Genomic DNA, 23,603 nt, shown 5'->3' on the forward strand with positions numbered 1-23,603 from the left:
GTGCGATGTATTCCGGTATGTAACTCGACACTGCAACTCTGAGTGAGTCTTCCAGATGTGCACCAGTCGAGCGTGCTTACTTGTTCAGTGTTTGTTTTTGATGAAGTTCATGTCCGAAAAGGCGGATTCACAACAATATGTTGAAACAGATATGCCTGCAAAACTTTCATAGCTGCCGCGCATTAGGGCTGTTCAAAAATAACTGCTTTTTTTCGGATTCCAGCCATTCACTGATTTAAATATATAGATTGATTGATTGATACTTGTTAGAATTGAACCAAATTTGGTGTGCAGCGTTTTTAGGGTAACCCAACAATTAAAAGCTCACTGACAATATTCTGACGAATATTGGTAAATGCTGCTATTCGATCAATTTCTAGAAAAGGCTTGCAGGCTACTCATCTGGTCCTCGCGGGCTGCCTGGGGCCCTATTGTACATGTACAGTACACTTGTACAGTTTACACTCGTATATCAACAATTCGACGAATGTGGTTATTGTGGGCTGCCGCTACTGTTATGACTCTTATGAATAACGCCAAAGAACCACACGGTTCCGATTTATGTCAAGAACCGTTGAGTTTTAATGATTAGTTAATAGATATGGAATCGTCATGTTTTATTTGATGTGTATAATATTTCAAATTTTTAATCGTTTTCGTCGGTATACAATACATACCTCATGCCTAGTAGCAACGCTTCATCTGAGTTTACCTAAGCATAATAATCAAACATCAATATTTGCGATAATATTCGAATCTAAGCAGGATGGTGATAATTAGCCTTCCTTCCCCAGTGAGTGGTTTCTGTAGGTGACCATGACCAATGATCATGCATGCACGCACAGTCGCACATTGCTCACGGCATGAAAGTGGTTTTCAAACTGTACTACATCGAATATCCACCGACTGTTACGCGTGCATGACTGATTTCGTCACGTCGGAATGACAAACATATCTAAATCTTACAAATCGGACGGTTCTACGGTCAATAACCTGATATGACGGTAAAGGTAAAGCTGAGAAAATCTTCTTTTTAGGAAAATTCGATATAAATGTAAAATGCAATCGAACGCGGTAACAATTTTTGTGGATTTTCCTGCGAATGTAATGAATTACGATAACGAATTTTAGAACATGCTGTGATCGTCGTAATCGATTGCGAGTCCAAATAATGTCTGCATGCCAGACACCAATGGGTCTTCGTTAATCTTGATCTGTGATACTAGACAATTTCCACATTTTCCAAATTGCATCAAAATTAGAATTATAGCTACGCAGTCGTTTCGAAATTACAATAGCATTAGAATTACTTCATTAGCAAAACGATGGGAATTGAATTAAATCCCAAAATACAAAGGAACACAAAAAAGCAATATTCAGTTCGTATTCAACCCGAGTTCATTTTCATAAGCGCTAAATGAAAAATGTCGGCACACCGAGCGTGGATCCTTGTGCACTGCACCATGTGGCTCCCAGACTTTTTAGACTCGTCGCCCCCTTATCGCGGAATCCAATAAAGAGGTCGTGTAAACGGGAAATTTATTCAGCTAACTCTGATCGCTGGCGAAATAACTAGTAAAAGGTCATTTTTCTGAGACTGGTTTCCGCGACTAGTTTTTCCGCGACTAGTTTCCATTGGGTTGACCTTTTTTAGTCAACTTATGCGTCATTTGCAGAATAAGCCGTCGCCACGTGCATTTTTGGCCGTGTTACTAGATACGTCTCACTGGACGCTCTAACATTTTCGCCCCCTCCTATCGCCTCTCAATCTTCCCATTTGCTATTTTCGCCCCTTGCTCCTCAAAATCGCCCACTGGGGGCGATATCGTCCACGTTGGGAACCACTACACCGTACACGGTACCGTTCTCCTGTAGCATATTTGGGAAAACTAGAGATTCATTAGATGGTTGAAAGTAGAGCATACAAACATTTCACAAAATTAGAAGAAAATTGGATCGCAGCCATTTCGCTGTAATTAGTCCAACTAATTGCACATTTATAATTATCCAGCTGTCAATGTCTGATCTACACCACGCCAAGCAGCAATGTTCAGGTTACATTTACCTAAGCACAACCAATCATCAAGCATATATAATTGCTATAATATTTGTAGCTAAGCTACGCGGTTATTATCACCTTCATGGTGGCATCTGTTCATGACGATTGAGCATATATATGCCTATCAGAGGTGAGTGTTTCGATCATACCATACCGCATCGAATATTACGAGCAACGTGAGGATTATTTTAAATTTCTACGCAATGCCAAATATAGCCTGTACTTGTCATTCGCTGTTCGCTATTCAGTCCATGTCATGTCATGAAATCGAAAAGTTGACTTACAATCGCATTATTTTAAAGAATTCCATTATGTAAAATATTATTTGTTCACGATTACTTACTCGATTACGACTGAAGTCGTTTTCAAATACAACGGAATGCAAATTTAATAATGACCTCTTCTAGCCCATCATGATCTGACAGTTCGCGTTCCAGGTTAGATTCGACCTTTCTGGCTAGTTATCAAAGCCAAAACCTTGCGACCGCTTTGATGGGCAACAACGAATCCATATACGACCAAATCATGAAGCGAAAATCCAGGCTGGCGATGGCCATGATATCAAACTGCGTCATCACAAACGGAGCTCGCGTTAGAATAGCAAATATAAAAGAGCTGATTCGCATGGGTCTGAAGTTGGACGGTTACGGCGGATGCTTTGGAAAGAGGCCCCCGCGAAATATTGTGGCTTAAATCATCGAGACTTACAAGTTTTATTTTGCCTACGAGAACTCGTACCACTGTATAAACTACTTTACCGAGAAACTGTTTAACAACGCGAGTAGTTAGTATGATCGGTCGCGAATCGCCATTGTGGCTTATGGGCCCGCTCGCATGCGGCTGGGAAACTCGTGTTGGCATGCGGCTCCTTATGGCTTATGGGCCCGCTCGCATGCGGCTATTGCGTCTTATGGCCCCTCTCGCACGGTAACTCTTTTCAGTATAGGGATCGCTCGCACGCGGCTTGGAAATTCGTGTTGGCATGCGGCTCTTATGTCTTATGGGTGCGTTGGCATGCGGCTATTGCGTCTTGGGTGAGTTGGCATGCGGTTATTGCGTCTTATGGCGGAGCTGGCATGCGGCTATTGTGTCTTATGGGTGCGGCCGTGAATCGCCCTTTCGGGTATAGGCGGCGGCGGCACGGTGTTGAATATGTATTAGGTATAGTAAATAGTCACGTGATTGACTCTTAATTAATGTGTATACCTCAAATTATTATATATGACCGATTCGAGTTAATCCCAACGTTTACGGTGAGTACGACATTGATATAACGTTATTCTTATGGCGGTGGTGGCATGCGGCTATTGTGTCTTATGGGTGCGGCCGTGAATCGCCCTTTCGGGTATAGACTGCGGGCGGAATGTCGTACTTTCAACAAAAAGGTGTGAAAATAGTTTGCAAAATCTAGGAATCAGTCGCTTGGTAATTAATTTACCACGGAGCCGGCGTAGACGGTGATTCGAATACCAACAATAGCCGCGTTCACATACTAACACTCCAAAAAAGGTGTGAAATATTTCCTACGACCACTCACAAGATAGCACATCAGAATAGCCATCTCTCGTGGTTTGATGTTACAAAGGTAGGAATTACGCACAAGGTAATATTTCCGCAATAAGTTTGTCACAGAGCCGTCGCACAATATCCGCGTTCACAAACTAACACTCCAAAAAGGTGTGAAATATTGGTAAAATCCCGCGATCGCTCACAAGATAATACCTAAGACATAACCATCGCTCGCGACTCGCTGTTACATACATGCCGATCGTTGACAATGTAATATTTTGGTAATTGGTTTGCCGCAGAGCCGGCGTAGACGGTGATTCGAATATCAACAATAGCCGCGTTCACAAACCAACACTTCAAAAACGTGTGAAATAGGTTACAAATCCCACGATCGCTCACAAGATAACACCAAAGACATAGCCATTTCTCGCGTCTTGTCATTACATACATCCCAATCGCTACAGTGTAATGTGTCGATGGTTGTTACTATCAAGTAATAAGTAATGAATAACAGTACCAGCGCAGACCGTGATTCGAAAACCAACAATTTGACACTTGCACGCGATCGCTATATGTTTTGACACTTCGGAACAGTCGTTGACTTTGTGTGATACAAATCATGAAAATATTCAATCAGTGTGTCAATTTGTCAACTTGAAATGGAACTTACTACACAGCTCAAGTTGATTCGTATCTGAATGTGTTGATCCGGTACAACTCTAATCCTTTGAGAAATCCATTTACCGCGATCTGTTGATTCGACCGTAACCTGAATATTACTGACTCCAACTTCAGTCGCGTCGGATTATTCACACATTCCACGCCGCTGTTTCACACCTATAGAGTCAATACCAACTATAACTCTACAAGAATCACAAGTATGTGCATTATACAGTTATTATCTTTATCAACATGAATTTAAACTCTTAACAAAAACACGCAACTATAATCATTTTGCCAACTCTAGCATTACCAAAAAATTCAGGTATTGTTGATTGAAAATTCTTGAATCCGTATTATTAGGAGTTTTATAGTACGACGTCGGAATCCACTCGCGAGATGTACTAAAGGTAAATCCAGATAATCCAAAATGAAATATTTGGACTTTGACATAGTCTGAATTGAAATAGATTGACAAACATGACTAACAACTTTCAACTTAGTCATATTTAGAGATTATACGCACATTGATTCGAAACAAGTAATGAAACATTACAACTCTATTCGCGACCTGTCTTTACGTTTGTCAAAGAGAGCTTCAGAAATATTATCACTATGACATCTCAACATTTTAACATCTTGCCATCAACAAAAGAGTAAAATACAAAAACCTTGTCAAGTCAATCCGTTTGTAACTCACCGAACCAAAGCAAAAAAGTGTCCATACGAAAAGTAGACAAGACTACGCAAGTAATCACTACAACCCACAAACATAGCAAGTTCGGTTTTAGGCATATACCACCAACTCGTCTTTTTTGTTCAACTGTAAAAGTCGTTACTATGCCGCAAGACAAAGAAATTACTATGCGGTATATTTTGTAAGACAAAAGTAATTACTTCTCGGTGTCGGCGACTTGAGGTTAACATAATATATTTGAGTATACGACATTTGAAAGTATGACCATCGTAGTTTCTTACAATCGAACGCAGGTGTTATATCGAAAATTATCGTGATGTAAACATAAGGATTGTCACATCGATTTAACATATGAGATTTCGTAATGGTCTATCATGACTTGATTATCAAATTATTCGCGTTAATTAGACCCGGCGTTGTGGTAAAGGTTATTATGACAGCAACAAACTTTTCAGTACCGTTGTTATTAACATATTGAGTTGCAAAACTATGCGTGTCTGAAATGTTCTTTAATGGAAAATTATTCCACCTTGGTACATATCACCCTGTGTATCGCGGATATCAGAAAATATTTTACAAATGTAATTGTCTCCACTAACCAAGACTAAAGATGAAACAACAATTTCCTTTGTTAAACAATAACCGGTTCAATACTTTATCATCGTAATCAGCAGTGAGAATTGCAACACTTTCGCACATTATCCGGTGTCAAGATATCACACTGGGTGAATTGACATACAGCCGCTTGATTAATACCTAATCCATTCGCACCATTTCACATACTTTGATCATTACAAAAGTAAATTGGAATATGTTTGCTAGATGCATTCAATTCAGTTAGAAATATCTGGTACACAACAATCGTAATATCAAGGAAGTACTTGCTACACTGTAATCCACTTAACGTGTTTTGCATTGTTGTTCATTTGTAGTATTGATTGTTTTTGAACCCCCAAATAATAATTCCCGACATGAAACCAAACCGCTGAAAGTCGTTACCGTCACAACGAAACAATTTGTACGATGTTTTTCAAATGCATCCTATAGTTAGGTGTACTAGAATTATTTGTGTAACACATACGCCGACAATGCAATCGAAAATTTTTCCGTTGTCATTCGCTAAAGTAAATGTCATCACAATACTCATCAAGCTGTCATCTGTAAATCAAGATTACATCCAACTTGTAACTGTATCGTTTAACTACCGGGTTGCATCAGTTTGCTATTTTTGTCATTTAGTGACTGCTGAACATACCAAACGATACACATTCACTTACGAAATACTGTGTTGGTCGTAATTTCCATCATCGTGATAATCGAAGTACATTTGTTTCGAGTTCATAACAACCGACTACTTTTCTATGACCCGATATATTTTTGACAAGTTATGCTTAGAAGATTGGTGCATCTCGCGAAAAATAATATACCACTCATATTGATACTGCTACTCCATCGACCGGTATTTTCAAACGAGTCGATTTTCAACCGAGCAAAATTTATTACTCGAGTTGTCCTGCTTACTATATTTAAATGTAAACTCACCCGTCTTTCAACAACAAACAATGATAAAAAGTACACAAGCAAACACAACAAGTTTTACTTTTGTAGGACACTAATTATTATTCCACGCATCTCATTTCATACTAAGTGTATATGAAAGATATTCATGGTACACGAATATATTCGCTCATGCTACGAACATACGCAATGATTGGTGACGCTTTCACACTATTTCGATTTAGTGTAACAAAAACAACAACAACAATTTTCACTCTCTTGACTTATGAAAACAACAGACGAACCTTCATTCAATATTTTGTTTTTTTTGTCGACTAGTTACTTTTTCATGAGACCCCCACTACTCTTACAAAAGTACGAAAGATATTTACATCACACAAAGTAATCAACTTTACTCGATATTCCCATGCTACGAACCTGTACAATGATTGGTGACGCTTTCAAACTGTTTCGTTACCTCAAGACCTTTATTGTCTGAATGGTTGTTCATGTATCTTATTAATCAAATAGTTCAACACACAACAATAGTACGAACAGAAACATCAGAGTTGTTTACACAAAAGTTTGTATGCGTACAGTATGCGAATACCATGTGTAAGTCGAGCGCAATTGCGGTATCCATCCAAGTTTAGTTAACACAAATTCATTACAACGGAGCCGCGTAAACTTTCGTGAAAGAAAAGCATACCCACTTCCCGAGGGGTCTGTCAATGTCATAACAATAAACCAGATACTCCAACAACAGAGTACATATGTTTTCTAGTCACGATCCTTACATCTTTCACATAGATCAATCTACTTTGCTATCGAAAAGTGCTGAGTCATCATATGGTTATCCTCACTAGTAAAACATACTATCATACAAAATGGTCGTTATAGTTTGCACACCAACGGTACATCGTACAAGTAACAAGTCTCGAGAATCCAGTTATTCAAAAAACGTGAAAGTATTTCTACACCAAGTCGTTATGTTGACGAAAGCGTATATTGTAATATCATGATCGATTTGCATTCGTTGGCCACAAACTGTCACTACTCTAAATAATTCTTTTTCACTCAAACACAAACGCATACTTGTCACCATTCGTTTTCATCAAGCACGGGTTCAGGAAACTTACTTACTACGACATGAATTTTTATGTTGTGTAAATAGGTAATAATTAATTCAAGTAACACTATATCAACATCATCGACTTGTGCTAATAGATTTACATGCGGTCTTGTGGTTTTCGTCGGGACATACAGCGCGAACTAACTGTAGACTCCTCTCTGTTGTACAACTACTCGGTAATCGAAATGCATTAACATGTAAACAACGATCTTGTTTCGTCACACCAAAAATATGTTCACTATCGCGATACTCCGCACAAGACGTGCATAGCCTTTTCACACTCGTAATAGTATACCAACGTCAAGCGATAACGTTTAACAAGACCAACGACACTGAACCCACGACGTTGACCTATGTAAAATTACCACTTTCACTTGCCAGTCCATCGTTTACCTGACTAAACATATTATTTTCCTTTGGAGATCTGACGTTTACCCAGAGTAAGAAACCATTTTCACTTGGAAATATATTTTTTCTCTGGTTAACAAACCTTTTTTCACTTGGAAATATATTTTTTCTCTGGTTAACAAACCTTTTTCCCTGAGCAACACACCATTTCGACTTGGTGGTCGTCGTTTACCCGAGTAAAAATATCATTTTCTTTTGGAGATCCGGCGTTTACCCAGTGTAACAATACATTTTCACTTGGAAAAACACTTTTACCTAGAGTAACTAATCATTTCTCCTGGGTAACAAACCCTTTTCGTCTGGAAAACTATCATTTGCCTGAGTACCAATACAGTTTTCACTTGGAAATCTATCTTTCACCTGGGTAACAATACCATTTTCGTTTTGAAAACTGACAACCACACCGAACAATTTGATATTTTTGTATATTTTTACAACGGGCAGTGACAAAATATACACCAACAACGACTCCGATACATTTGTCTAATCAAATATTCACTTGCTCTGATGCATCCCATCGAAATCATTGGTTACTCGCATGCAATAACAATGTGCTGTTGTACATCGACATGTATGTTTTCGTAATTGGGGAATAAAGGGGTTTCCGATATGGCCGCGATGTCCGGGTTCGCGCTTTGGATTTTCCAGAGTCAAAATGTCTGAATAAAACACCTCCTCGACTTTGGTAACTGGTTGGTACACGGATAATGATGTTCGGAAAACGGATGAATTTATGTTCGCCATCGCGCTATCAACTCCGGGTTACTTGCGGGTTTCCTCAGGTCTGTTTACTATATTGTGTCTTTACTGGTCAATACATGTCGCTCCAGTCAGCCGAAACCGGATCACTAATATGAGAAAGTGTGTGGGCCTGATCCGGATATTCACTCATGAACCAACGACCAATATTCAAGTAAACATGTTACAGACCGTGTTTTGTCTCCATGAAAAATACCAATGCATACACCATCACATACAAGTAACGTCACGATTGTTCACAAGTATTCGCGTAAACGAGGTGTACATACAATGTGTCGGTGTACAAACATCATGGAAAACAAATTCATGGTCTCAAGTATCATCATGCGACGACTCTGTACATTCAATGTGGGCATAGATGACACACGACATGATACAATGGACAGTGCATTATGCATACCGATATATTCTCAGTCAAATATGCGAACCGTGTACTATCACGCATCCCGATTTTCGCTGAATATCCACAACACCAACAAATCTGTACATTTCTTTTCCCTCGACCTCGACGATAGAGTTGTCATCCCAATGTACCAATCGAGTGTATGGTTCATCAGGTGTAAAATCCAAATCAAATGTCACCAAGGTATCGTTTTTCATTTTCAATATTTCCACCGCTGCATCTTGTCTGTGTCGTAAAACAACGGTGTGGGGCCAGAGGAATCTATGGACAGTTACGCGTAGTCCCATATTTACTCGTGGGTATACTCAGGTAACGACAACGCTTTCTCAGTGGTCTGCGTGGGTGAACCGTTTCAATACGTAGCTGGATCAACTAGACCAAAAGTTTCCAACCGTGATTTATGTTGACCTGTCGAGTTACGAGATAGCACCCTCTTGCGGTGTGATTAACACGAAGTAAGCCTTCAACTCACAGAGACACACCTTGGAGTACATTATCTAATCGTAATCGAACTCGAGATTCACACACACACAGAGTCCCTGTTTACGATTTCAATCCGGAGTCACTGCTCACGATGTTTATCTGTAGTCGTTATGTGGGAGTAGCGACATCCGACATATTCATCGCGTGAAAGAATGATAACGATGGTGATCGCCAAATACATAAAATCAGGTGAAACACTGCGGTCTCAGCAAAAAAGTTTGCAGGTTAGGACGACCAATACGTGGAGGGATTGAGCGAGTTACGCAACCCGATTATGTCGAAGTCTGGATCACGATACAAGTCTACCTGAGAATCCGAACAATCTTGCAAAATCAAGGTGTGAACCCGTGAAAGGGTTGTACTCGTGTGAGATTCATTTTTCACAAGTTGGGTGGAGGTCGATTCATACTAAGATCGTGTTACGTCCAATTATGGCTGCTTGCCTGTCTCCAAGTCATCTATGTCCACATTGAATGTACAGAGTCGTCGCATGATGATACTTGAGAACATGAATTTGTTTTCCATGATGTTTGTACACCGACACATTGTATGTACACCTCGTTTACGCGAATACTTGTGAACAATCGTGACGTTACTTGTATGTGATGGTGTATGCATTGGTATTTTTCATGGAGACAAAACACGGTCTGTAACATGTTTACTTGAATATTGGTCGTTGGTTCATGAGTGAATATCCGGATCAGGCCCACACACTTTCTCATATTAGTGATCCGGTTTCGGCTGACTGGAGCGACATGTATTGACCAGTAAAGACACAATATAGTAAACAGACCTGAGGAAACCCGCAAGTAACCCGGAGTTGATAGCGCGATGGCGAACATAAATTCATCCGTTTTCCGAACATCATTATCCGTGTACCAACCAGTTACCAAAGTCGAGGAGGTGTTTTATTCAGACATTTTGACTCTGGAAAATCCAAAGCGCGAACCCGGACATCGCGGCCATATCGGAAACCCCTTTATTCCCCAATTACGAAAACATACATGTCGATGTACAACAGCACATTGTTATTGCATGCGAGTAACCAATGATTTCGATGGGATGCATCAGAGCAAGTGAATATTTGATTAGACAAATGTATCGGAGTCGTTGTTGGTGTATATTTTGTCACTGCCCGTTGTAAAAATATACAAAAATATCAAATTGTTCGGTGTGGTTGTCAGTTTTCAAAACGAAAATGGTATTGTTACCCAGGTGAAAGATAGATTTCCAAGTGAAAACTGTATTGGTACTCAGGCAAATGATAGTTTTCCAGACGAAAAGGGTTTGTTACCCAGGAGAAATGATTAGTTACTCTAGGTAAAAGTGTTTTTCCAAGTGAAAATGTATTGTTACACTGGGTAAACGCCGGATCTCCAAAAGAAAATGATATTTTTACTCGGGTAAACGACGACCACCAAGTCGAAATGGTGTGTTGCTCAGGGAAAAAGGTTTGTTAACCAGAGAAAAAATATATTTCCAAGTGAAAAAAGGTTTGTTAACCAGAGAAAAAATATATTTCCAAGTGAAAATGGTTTCTTACTCTGGGTAAACGTCAGATCTCCAAAGGAAAATAATATGTTTAGTCAGGTAAACGATGGACTGGCAAGTGAAAGTGGTAATTTTACATAGGTCAACGTCGTGGGTTCAGTGTCGTTGGTCTTGTTAAACGTTATCGCTTGACGTTGGTATACTATTACGAGTGTGAAAAGGCTATGCACGTCTTGTGCGGAGTATCGCGATAGTGAACATATTTTTGGTGTGACGAAACAAGATCGTTGTTTACATGTTAATGCATTTCGATTACCGAGTAGTTGTACAACAGAGAGGAGTCTACAGTTAGTTCGCGCTGTATGTCCCGACGAAAACCACAAGACCGCATGTAAATCTATTAGCACAAGTCGATGATGTTGATATAGTGTTACTTGAATTAATTATTACCTATTTACACAACATAAAAATTCATGTCGTAGTAAGTAAGTTTCCTGAACCCGTGCTTGATGAAAACGAATGGTGACAAGTATGCGTTTGTGTTTGAGTGAAAAAGAATTATTTAGAGTAGTGACAGTTTGTGGCCAACGAATGCAAATCGATCATGATATTACAATATACGCTTTCGTCAACATAACGACTTGGTGTAGAAATACTTTCACGTTTTTTGAATAACTGGATTCTCGAGACTTGTTACTTGTACGATGTACCGTTGGTGTGCAAACTATAACGACCATTTTGTATGATAGTATGTTTTACTAGTGAGGATAACCATATGATGACTCAGCACTTTTCGATAGCAAAGTAGATTGATCTATGTGAAAGATGTAAGGATCGTGACTAGAAAACATATGTACTCTGTTGTTGGAGTATCTGGTTTATTGTTATGACATTGACAGACCCCTCGGGAAGTGGGTATGCTTTTCTTTCACGAAAGTTTACGCGGCTCCGTTGTAATGAATTTGTGTTAACTAAACTTGGATGGATACCGCAATTGCGCTCGACTTACACATGGTATTCGCATACTGTACGCATACAAACTTTTGTGTAAACAACTCTGATGTTTCTGTTCGTACTATTGTTGTGTGTTGAACTATTTGATTAATAAGATACATGAACAACCATTCAGACAATAAAGGTCTTGAGGTAACGAAACAGTTTGAAAGCGTCACCAATCATTGTACAGGTTCGTAGCATGGGAATATCGAGTAAAGTTGATTACTTTGTGTGATGTAAATATCTTTCGTACTTTTGTAAGAGTAGTGGGGGTCTCATGAAAAAGTAACTAGTCGACAAAAAAACAAAATATTGAATGAAGGTTCGTCTGTTGTTTTCATAAGTCAAGAGAGTGAAAATTGTTGTTGTTGTTTTTGTTACACTAAATCGAAATAGTGTGAAAGCGTCACCAATCATTGCGTATGTTCGTAGCATGAGCGAATATATTCGTGTACCATGAATATCTTTCATATACACTTAGTATGAAATGAGATGCGTGGAATAATAATTAGTGTCCTACAAAAGTAAAACTTGTTGTGTTTGCTTGTGTACTTTTTATCATTGTTTGTTGTTGAAAGACGGGTGAGTTTACATTTAAATATAGTAAGCAGGACAACTCGAGTAATAAATTTTGCTCGGTTGAAAATCGACTCGTTTGAAAATACCGGTCGATGGAGTAGCAGTATCAATATGAGTGGTATATTATTTTTCGCGAGATGCACCAATCTTCTAAGCATAACTTGTCAAAAATATATCGGGTCATAGAAAAGTAGTCGGTTGTTATGAACTCGAAACAAATGTACTTCGATTATCACGATGATGGAAATTACGACCAACACAGTATTTCGTAAGTGAATGTGTATCGTTTGGTATGTTCAGCAGTCACTAAATGACAAAAATAGCAAACTGATGCAACCCGGTAGTTAAACGATACAGTTACAAGTTGGATGTAATCTTGATTTACAGATGACAGCTTGATGAGTATTGTGATGACATTTACTTTAGCGAATGACAACGGAAAAATTTTCGATTGCATTGTCGGCGTATGTGTTACACAAATAATTCTAGTACACCTAACTATAGGATGCATTTGAAAAACATCGTACAAATTGTTTCGTTGTGACGGTAACGACTTTCAGCGGTTTGGTTTCATGTCGGGAATTATTATTTGGGGGTTCAAAAACAATCAATACTACAAATGAACAACTATGCAAAACACGTTAAGTGGATTACAGTGTAGCAAGTACTTCCTTGATATTACGATTGTTGTGTACCAGATATTTCTAACTGAATTGAATGCATCTAGCAAACATATTCCAATTTACTTTTGTAATGATCAAAGTATGTGAAATGGTGCGAATGGATTAGGTATTAATCAAGCGGCTGTATGTCAATTCACCCAGTGTGATATCTTGACACCGGATAATGTGCGAAAGTGTTTCAATTCTCACTGCTGATTACGATGATAAAGTATTGAACCGGTTATTGTTTAACAAAGGAAATTGTTGTTTCATCTTTAGTCTTGGTTAGTGGAGACAATTACATTTGTAAAATATTTTCTGATATCCGCGATACACAGGGTGATATGTACCAAGGTGGAATAATTTTCCATTAAAGAACATTTCAGACACGCATAGTTTTACAACTCAATATGTTAATAACAACGGTACTGAAAAGTTTGTTGCTGTCATAATAACCTTTACCACAACGCCGGGTCTAATTAACGCGAATAATTTAATAATCAAGTCATGATAGACCATTACGAAATCTCATATGTTAAATCGATGTGACAATCCTTATGTTTACATCACGATAATTTTCGATATAACACCTGCGTTCGATTGTAAGAAACTACGATGGTCATACTTTCAAATGTCGTATACTCAAATATATTATGTTAACCTCAAGTCGCCGACACCGAGAAGTAATTACTTTTGTCTTACAAAATATACCGCATAGTAATTTCTTTGTCTTGCGGCATAGTAACGACTTTTACAGTTGAACAAAAAAGACGAGTTGGTGGTATATGCCTAAAACCGAACTTGCTATGTTTGTGGGTTGTAGTGATTACTTGCGTAGTCTTGTCTACTTTTCGTATGGACACTTTTTTGCTTTGGTTCGGTGAGTTACAAACGGATTGACTTGACAAGGTTTTTGTATTTTACTCTTTTGTTGATGGCAAGATGTTAAAATGTTGAGATGTCATAGTGATAATATTTCTGAAGCTCTCTTTGACAAACGTAAAGACAGGTCGCGAATAGAGTTGTAATATTTCATTACTTGTTTCGAATCAATGTGCGTATAATCTCTAAATATGACTAAGTTGAAAGTTGTTAGTCATGTTTGTCAATCTATTTCAATTCAGACTATGTCAAAGTCCAAATATTTCATTTTGGATTATCTGGATTTACCTTTAGTACATCTCGCGAGTGGATTCCGACGTCGTACTATAAAACTCCTAATAATACGGATTCAAGAATTTTCAATCAACAATACCTGAATTTTTTGGTAATGCTAGAGTTGGCAAATGATTATAGTTGCGTGTTTTTGTTAAGAGTTTAAATTCATGTTGATAAAGATAATAACTGTATAATGCACATACTTGTGATTCTTGTAGAGTTATAGTTGGTATTGACTCTATAGGTGTGAAACAGCGGCGTGGAATGTGTGAATAATCCGACGCGACTGAAGTTGGAGTCAGTAATATTCAGGTTACGGTCGAATCAACAGATCGCGGTAAATGGATTTCTCAAAGGATTAGAGTTGTACCGGATCAACACATTCAGATACGAATCAACTTGAGCTGTGTAGTAAGTTCCATTTCAAGTTGACAAATTGACACACTGATTGAATATTTTCATGATTTGTATCACACAAAGTCAACGACTGTTCCGAAGTGTCAAAACATATAGCGATCGCGTGCAAGTGTCAAATTGTTGGTTTTCGAATCACGGTCTGCGCTGGTACTGTTATTCATTACTTATTACTTGATAGTAACAACCATCGACACATTACACTGTAGCGATTGGGATGTATGTAATGACAAGACGCGAGAAATGGCTATGTCTTTGGTGTTATCTTGTGAGCGATCGTGGGATTTGTAACCTATTTCACACGTTTTTGAAGTGTTGGTTTGTGAACGCGGCTATTGTTGATATTCGAATCACCGTCTACGCCGGCTCTGCGGCAAACCAATTACCAAAATATTACATTGTCAACGATCGGCATGTATGTAACAGCGAGTCGCGAGCGATGGTTATGTCTTAGGTATTATCTTGTGAGCGATCGCGGGATTTTACCAATATTTCACACCTTTTTGGAGTGTTAGTTTGTGAACGCGGATATTGTGCGACGGCTCTGTGACAAACTTATTGCGGAAATATTACCTTGTGCGTAATTCCTACCTTTGTAACATCAAACCACGAGAGATGGCTATTCTGATGTGCTATCTTGTGAGTGGTCGTAGGAAATATTTCACACCTTTTTTGGAGTGTTAGTATGTGAACGCGACTATTGTTGGTATTCGAATCACCGTCTACGCCGGCTCCGTGGTAAATTAATTACCAAGCGACTGATTCCTAGATTTTGCAAACTATTTTCACACCTTTTTGTTGAAAGTACGACATTCCGCCCGCAGTCTATACCCGAAAGGGCGATTCACGGCCGCACCCATAAGACACAATAGCCGCATGCCACCACCGCCATAAGAATAACGTTATATCAATGTCGTACTCACCGTAAACGTTGGGATTAACTCGAATCGGTCATATATAATAATTTGAGGTATACACATTAATTAAGAGTCAATCACGTGACTATTTACTATACCTAATACATATTCAACACCGTGCCGCCGCCGCCTATACCCGAAAGGGCGATTCACGGCCGCACCCATAAGACACAATAGCCGCATGCCAGCTCCGCCATAAGACGCAATAACCGCATGCCAACTCACCCAAGACGCAATAGCCGCATGCCAACGCACCCATAAGACATAAGAGCCGCATGCCAACACGAATTTCCAAGCCGCGTGCGAGCGATCCCTATACTGAAAAGAGTTACCGTGCGAGAGGGGCCATAAGACGCAATAGCCGCATGCGAGCGGGCCCATAAGCCATAAGGAGCCGCATGCCAACACGAGTTTCCCAGCCGCATGCGAGCGGGCCCATAAGCCACAATGGCGATTCGCGACCGATCATACTAACTACTAACGCGCTGACGCATCACGCGGTGCCCGTGGTGTGGGGCGCGACTAAGCAGGACTATGAGCGCGTAACTCCGCGAGGATCGTTTATATTTGCGGAAGATTTCAATAAGCCACAAAAGCTGATCGACTATCTTCAGTATTTGTATAAAAACGATGAGCAATATCTCAAATATTTCAGGTGAGTTTTGGTTTACGACCAATCCAATGCGTCTCACGGTATAATTTACCGACATTTGGCAATATGCTAGCAGACAGCAAAGTCGAATTTCTATCAAAAGTAACCGAACTGTTAAAATCAAGCTGGTGGTTTCAAACAGAGGACCTCGACTAGCAGAAGATTCAATAAAACTACGTATGGCACTTGGCGAGATGGCGTGGTAATATAATCCACAGGTGCAACACTAATGGGTTGCGGGTTCGAGTCCGACCGAGGTTGACTCCAGAATTCGTACCTATAAGTCTTGGAGGTTAATCTAGGCTCCTCCTCGCCATATCCCCCGCGGAAGTGGTGTGTTATAAAGTGGGCCGTGCTGCAAGTCGGCAGCTACGGAATAAAAATGATGAAAATTGGCCTGGAGTAAATGATTATAGTAGTCGACAAACACCATGAATACAACAGACAAACGTACAGCACGTTTAATTTCAAATAGGCTGCATTAAATGAAGTTTCATACATTTCCTTTTAAATTGCGCGCATTTATCGTGATTATATATTTTGGGTAAATTTTGATTTTCGAATGTTCGCCGACTCGCAAAATTCATTTTGAAATTTCGGTAGCATCTCTGCAGGCTTGAAAGTTTTTAGTAGCATTGGCGAACGGCATTCCAGTAACGTTCAATGAGATACTCAATAACTATGCGAAACCGCGATTAAATCAACACTGATAGTACGCTGGGATGAATAACTACGGTAAGCGAATCGGTCGTAAGAATTTCCTGGTATTTACACAAACCTTCCCAACAACCGGTTGAAGTAAGCATCACTTTCAGCGTAAGAAGTGTTTACAGCACACCCAAAAGGTGGTACACAAAATCAGAACCCATACCTCAGAACAGTGCTTTTCAAACTTTTTGATCTCCATTCGCCCTTTTGTTAGAAAATAAATTTCATTCGCACAAACTATTCGAAAATTGTTATACATAAAGAAGATAAAGGTAGGCCTACTTAACAACATTTTGTTCAGATGTGCAATAAATTGAATACTATATGTAGCTTAAGCTATCAAGTGTCTCATTAAAAAGGCAACTTTTTTCGCTCGTTTTGCTTTCAACTATTGCATTAAAACTCTTCTCGGCCAAACAATGTTGTTGGGCCTGCACTCCTATCCAAAATACACCATATTTTTTCGCGAGTGAAAATGCTTTCCAGCAGAAGTAGTTTTTGAGAGCTGATTCAAAGATCCTGCGTGGCTCCAGTTTGTCGTAAGGATGTTTGTGTTGAGGCTTTTACCTTATGTCTTTGGAGCATAAGGTGCAAAACGATCAAGGTACATTAGAGCTCGCTACCTTATGATACGTTGCCCCAACTTCTGTCTCTTGAGTTTATGAGAAGAGCAATTAACTCACGATACTGTGTGGTTTACTCTTCAGCTTAATCTAACTTGAGAATTCATAACAGTTTAATAACGAGGCAGATGCTTTTAGACTACCTCCAAAATCTGAGTTTTTGTGGCATCTCCCGACCCGAGCCTCACCCATGAAAAGGAATTCATTTTTAATATTACAGTTGCATGCTACGATTTTGTGACATGTATGACATACAGAGCGTGTACACCACAATTCTAGCCACGACAGCACTACAAAACATGTATGACGCACGCGATTTCAAATTAGGGCGAATTATATTCCTCTGCGTATCGCAGTTGTACTATACTGTCTGCTCAGATAGCAAGAACTGGAAGTGAACTATTCCGTGCCGACAACGGAGCATATCCAATCCATCTCAAAAGGTTTGACCATACAGCATCGGTCATTTTTAGACTGAGGTTTTGTCGCCACTTATGTTTTTGCCACCGCCTTTTATCAGCGGTTTGTTCGTCAAAATTTTACGTCTTCATGTGCCCCGACGCAGAACGGGTTAGCCTCGAAATGAATGAATCTCATAGGCCTGAACTTGCTCGTTGCACACCCCTACACTAATTCATCCAAATTGTATTCGACCATGTTTTCCAGAAAAAACAGTCGGACAAATCTTATCATGAATTCTCATGATAAAACTATATTTTCTGCGTGTCTCGCTCTTTGGCTACAGTACCCAACACAGTGACCTTGGATATCTAAAAACTATCACAGGATTTTTTGCAATAAATTTAATAAATATTACTTACATATTACCTGATAGCACCGTGTCGACCCAGAATTATACCCTTTACGGTCCATACTTTGTTAACCCATTAAGATGTAAAAATTTGCGTTACAGTAACTCGCAAATGTCAGTCTGTAATGATGGTGTTTACTACTATCCTCGTGCCTCGCGCTTATCGAACAGTTATTACGAAAATATGATGATTGTTTAGCTATAGAGAGTAGAAAGTCAATTTGAAGTCATTTTTCCAGCCTGTCGCAGGGTCAGACGGGCTGATATATATTGTATGTCTGCCACTAGAGAAATTGTAGAGATCTCTATACCGCCACTAAACCAGCTTCCAAACCAAGCTTTTGGTTACGTAATAATTATAGTGCGGGAATATTAATTCACTACGGCTCGTGAGAGCTACGATTAGTGGTGCGTCGTATTAAGTTTTACAGTTGCGTTGCAACTAAAAAAGTTACACTGACCTTAAATTTTCTATAAGGTTTGTTTGAATTATTCCACGTCAGAAATGTTAACAATTAACCACGATTTTCATTTGCACTTGATCCGAATTTTCATTCGCACTATTCGCACCACCTTCGTCATTCGCACTGCATTTTTTTCATTCGCACAAGTGCGAACCGTCATAGAGGTTGAAAAGCACTGCCTCATAATTATACCACAGTATAAACCAAACCACAATAATCCAAATACTGCTTGACGATTCTGTCTAGTGTTTCATAACCTTTATTTTCCCAGTGCCTTTCGAAAATCTTCATGGTTTGGCACCCCCCCCATATTTTAAGGACTGTATACTGAAGACGATGGGGTAGAGGTACCAGTCTCGTAGACTATTTCGGGTTTGGATTTGACCATTGGAAATATTTCGCGCTTGAATCGCACCCTATGACCACTCGACTGATTAAAGATATGTGCTATTTTGAGATCAAATCAAGGTTTTTATAATAACTGTTGGGTGCCGACTCATACCTATCTGGTTTGAGCCCAATGTAGGCTACACCCCACGATTTGGTGATATTGTATATTGTGGCTCTTGAAAACAAGGATACTTAGTTAATCATTCTGGTCAGAAAGCTTCAAAGCATGTATGCTATTCAAATGAACCTCACTCTTCAAAGTGGTATAGATCCACGCCTCCTGTATGCTGAAATAAATATACAATATCTGGTTCCGAACATTTTGTCGGGAAAATCCCATCTTGCGATCGAACTGTGTTAAGGGATATCGCCTTGTGTCTAGCGTTGGAACCCCGGGAAATCCCTATCCCGGGATCCCGGGATTTGAAGCAATCCCGACCCCGGGATTAATCGCAATGAAATCCCGGGATTCGCAAACAACATCTACCAAGGCTGACGTAGCGCAATATCTCTTATTTTGGAAAATAAAGCAGTGTTACAAACTCGGCTGATTGTCTAAAACAATTCCCAATTATGTGATATTAAAACCAACTATGGCATAGCAATGAACAGCACAATCACTTCCGTCGTAGTCTATAGATCGTAGACGCTGCTGCGGACGTGAAATACAGGTCGGGATAATAGCAAATTTCGAAGATGTCAGTGCGAAGAAAAAAGCAGATGTGCGGCAAAACTTTTTGTCTTGCAAATCTACAGAAAAAGCCAAATGCAACTTGTGTCAAGACTTTTTGAAAGCTTCAGGGTCTAGCACAGCTGTTCCCAACGTGGGCGATATCTCCCCACAGTGGGCGATTTTGAGAAACAAGGGGGCAATTAGAGGGCGAAAATGTTATGACGTTCAGTGAGATATATATAATCATCACGGCCAGAAAATGCACGTGAAGATGGCTTATTCTGCATACGACCAAAATGGTCAACTTAACGGCGGAAACCGGTTTTTCGAGCACCTACTCGGAAAAAATACCTTTTTATCCACTCAATTCTTTGGCGATCAAAGTTAGGTGAATAAATTTCCCGTTTATAAGTCCTCTTCCTCAGATCCGTAAATATGGGGCGATAGGGGATGGGGGCGGGGGTGAAAATTTGTGTCGATCTTGATAAGGGGACGATTAGTCGAAAAAGGTTGGGAACCACTGGTATAGCACAAAGGGACTGGTAACGCATTTGAGATCCGTACACATGATAGTAATTAAATCACCCATGACTCAATCGGGCACGTCAAAGAAAGATCAGTCAAAAATGAAGACGAGGAAGATCGATTCCTTTTATAAATCGCATAATCCTCGGTCCGGTGAACTTCCTAGTCCTAGCTAACTGCTCGGGACAGGCTAGGATTTAAACAAATTTTTCCAAAGTGAGAGAATTTGTCGGGCCTTCAAGGCTGACGGCTATGACTTGCCAAGATGTCACAAAGGGGTTCGATACTTCGTGATCGAGCACAGCAAAAAAATCCGCAAGTGTGTGGAAGAAGAGCTTATGGTAATGTGACGGAATGATGGAAGTTTTTCGATCACGTTGGACAAATCAACTCCTACACGAAACAGGCGGTACATGAATTTAAACGCTCATTGTCCGGGTGGCTTTCGATCGCTGGGTTTCATTCGTATTCACGGGAGCATGTTTTTGTGTCAATATTATGAGGAATATATGTTGTTTGTGTAGCTTGTATGTCCATTTGATACTTTGCTAATCCCGGGAAATCACGGGATTGAGGAGCGAAAATCCCGGGAAATCCCGATCCCGGGATTTGAAATTTGATCCCGAAGTCCCAACCCTACTTGTGTCTTATCGCATTGTACATTGTATGTGACTTGTTCAGATGAAAAATATAACCCAACGATGTCATGTTAGCTGTATAAGGGAGATATTGCTTTCGTAAAGTACGCGCATGAAGAGTCAAAAACATATTTTAAATGAAATATAGTAACCATTGCGTTCGTGGGAACACTAATTACATCGCCGGTATATTTCGCTCAAAGTGCAAAGATAATTTTGCATAATTGACTAATTTTGTTTGGAATGAATGAATAAATGAACTCTGCAACAAGATCTCAAGGATATATCGAACTATGGAACTTAGTATTCCAATTACAACTACGGCACCCACTGTACTGTTACCCCATTTCCTTCAGTGCCCCACAGTGTTGGGATCAAGTCACTACCTTCGAGTCACGAGTCAATTCGAGTCATTGCACATTTTGACTCGAGTCAAGTCAAGTCAATCGATTTTCGAAGGTGACTCGAGTCAAGTCAAGTCACTTGATTTTTGCAGGTGACTCGAGTCAAGTCAAGTCACGAGTCAAGTCACAATTCAAGTCAAGTTGCCGTTTCGGAGTATAAGGCATCATTACATCATTGAATTTTACTAGATGTTCGAAATACATATTGAGTGGTCATTGATTCTGAACCGATGATCGAACATAAAGTAAAATAAACACGCACGAAGGCGCTGTATATAGCTCACATATTCGCAGAACTGGCAAACTACGTAAGTACATAGCCTCAGTTATAGTTACCAGCCGAAACAGAGAAAAGAGAAACGAATTGATAAGATGCAATACATACCCCTTTGCAAATTGATATGATACAATTCGAGCCTACATCAATTGCTGAGGACTATATAAACTATATTCGCATTATATTTGAATAAAACAAGAGGTTTGGTTAAGGTACGAACAAAGAACAGAAATAGGAATTTTGCTATTTCATTACTTTACTACTAGTTTACGATAACGTATGTTGTAAGCTTCGATAACTTCGTTTGCGGTCAATTTATTTGTGAGAGAACAATGGAGGACCAGAAAAACGCACGATCGTTGAATGATCGGCCGCTCTCACGGGTTACACCAGCGTTACGCGAACATTCCGTACATAGGCATTATGCAAGAAACAGGGATATTTATCGACACCGATTACTTGATGACTTGAAATTGACTCGTTAATTTTGCTCCGAGTCACGAGTCAATCCACATTTCTGATACGCCGAGTCAAGTCAAGTCAAGTCATTTTAGCCAAGTGACTCGAGTCAAGTCAAGTCATACGAAAAAGGTGCCTCGAGTCTGACTCGAGTCAAGTCATGACTCGAGTCATCCCAACACTGGTGCCCCATAATGTCCCAGTGCCCCCATATTGCCCCTGAGCGTTTCCACCCCCGTCAAAATCCAAATTGCTCCCAGCGCGGTGCTGGTGATATGGTTAAGAACAACTAATTTAGACTAAACACGAATGGAATACGAAGGAACTAGAAAATCGCCGATTGATAAAGGATTGGCTCAAACCGTGCAATATTTAAATAGGAACACAAAAATGAGGGAATGTTGTCCAGTCGCTAGTAAGCCCGGTGGAATATATGATCGGCACCGTTGAATTTTGAGTTATGAATACCTTTTTTTTTGGTGTGCCGTCTTTTGGGTGCGAACTCACACTCTTTTCGCTAAGAGTGTACTGTACAATCTGTACGTCCGATTCCTGATAATCTCACTTTATCAACTGGGTTAACAATCTCTTGTCTACATGGAGACTCATGGAGCCGGAAGCTCTTCCGCAGTACCGCAGGGCTCGAGGATTTTGCGCCATATGCCGGGAACTGAACGGCATATACGCGGACGAAAGGTACAGCACCAAATGCGACGCTTCGCGCCCGTCGGTGCCTTTATTTTCAGATAGGTTGTTCCCGAGGTCGGTTTCGTCGCCTGGCCAGTGGTTCTACGGTGAAGATAATCCGGAATGTTTCAAGTGAATTTACGAAAGTTAGCCTGGAATGGCGCTTCGACTTCGAGGGTGCATGGTATACGCCAGGGGTGGGCAACATACGGCCCGCGGGCCGGATCCGGCCCGCGGATAGTTTTTCGTCTTGCATGATAATGTGGCCCGCCGGCTCCAGTCTTCCGAGATTCCCCACTACTTGCTCACATACATTTTAGTGATTGAATGTTTTTATACACATGTATGCACACTGCACAGCGAGCGAGGGTGGAGCTTACGCGTAAGTTCGTCGAAGCGAGAACACTTGCATTATCGGCATTTACGATGTACTGAACCCTAATGTCATTTGTGGTAATAATGGTGTTT

The 23,603-nt window shown here is 40.0% G+C and overlaps 1 pseudogene; it reads left to right on the forward strand.

The window, feature by feature from the left end:
- The first annotated feature begins 2,426 nt into the window (after positions 1 to 2,426).
- On the forward strand, positions 2,427 to 23,271 carry LOC145449908 (4-galactosyl-N-acetylglucosaminide 3-alpha-L-fucosyltransferase FUT6-like; annotated as a pseudogene).
- Positions 23,272 to 23,603: the final 332 nt, after the last annotated feature.

This window comes from Botryllus schlosseri, chromosome 11, assembly GCF_051294905.1.
Source record: "Botryllus schlosseri isolate E-star chromosome 11, Bs_hap1, whole genome shotgun sequence".
In the NCBI taxonomy this organism is placed as follows: domain Eukaryota; kingdom Metazoa; phylum Chordata; class Ascidiacea; order Stolidobranchia; family Styelidae; genus Botryllus; species Botryllus schlosseri.